The following is a 1,344-nucleotide window of genomic DNA, read 5'->3' as shown; positions in this document are numbered from 1 at the left end:
CTACAATCAAGATTACTCTACCCAGCAAGGATCTCATTCAGATTTGATGGAGAAATTAAAACCTTTACAGACAAGCAAAAGCTGAGAGAGTTCAGCACCACCAAACCAGCTTTACAACAAATGCTAAAGGAACTTCTCTAGGCAAGAAACACAAGAGAAGGAAAAGACCTACAAGAACAAACCTGAAACAATTAAGTAAATGGTAATAGGAACATACATATTGATAATTACCTTATTTGTAAATGGATTAAATGCTCCCACCAAAAGACACAGCCTGGCTGAATGGATACAAAAACAAGACCCATATATATGCTGTCTACAAGAGACCCACTTCAGACCTAGGGACACATACAGACTGAAAGTGAGGGGATGGAAAAATATATTCCATGCAAATGGAAATCAGAAGAAAGCTGGAGTAGCAATTCTCATATCAGACAAAATAGACTTTAAAATAAAGATTATTACAAGAGACAAAGAAGGACACTACATAATGATCAAGGGATCGATCCATGAAGAAGATATAACAATTGTAAATATATATACACCCAACATAGGAGCACCTCAATACATAAGGCAAATACTAACAGCCATAAAAGGGGAAATTGACAGTAACACAATCATAGTAGGGGACTTCAACACTCCACTTTCACCAATGGACAGATCATCCAACATGAAAATAAATAAGGAAACACAAGTTTTAAATGATACATTAAACAAGATGGACTTACTTGATATTTATAGGACATTCCATCCAAAAACAACAGAATACACATTTTTCTCAAGTGCTCATGGAACATTCTCCAGGATAGATCGTATTGGGGGTCACAAATCTAGCCTTGATACATTTAAGAAAATTGGAATCATATCAAGTATCATTTCTGACCACAATGCTATGAGACTAGATATCAATTACAGGAAAAGATCTGTAAGAAATAAAAACACATAGAGGCAAAACAATACACTACTTAATAACGAAGTGATCACTGAAGACATCAAAGAGGAAATCAAAGAATACCTAGAAACAAATGACAATGGAGACATGACGACCCAAAACCGATGGGATGCAGCAAAAGCAGTTTTAAGAGGGAAGTTTATAGCAATACAATCCTACCTTAAGAAACAGGAAACATCTCGAATAAAGAACCTAGCCTTGCACCTAAAGCAATTAGAGAAAGAAGAAGAACAACAACAAAAAAATTAGCAGAAGGAAAGAAATCATAAAAAGCAGATCAGAAATAAATGAAAAAGAAATGAAGGAAACAATAGCAAAGATCAATAAAACTAAAAGCTGGTTTTTGAGAAGATAAAATTGATAAACCATTAGCCAGAATCATCAAGAAAAAA

The sequence above is a fragment of the Physeter macrocephalus genome, chromosome 19 (genome assembly GCF_002837175.3).
Source record: "Physeter macrocephalus isolate SW-GA chromosome 19, ASM283717v5, whole genome shotgun sequence".
Lineage (NCBI taxonomy): Eukaryota > Metazoa > Chordata > Mammalia > Artiodactyla > Physeteridae > Physeter > Physeter macrocephalus.
This window is presented reverse-complemented; position numbering follows the sequence as displayed.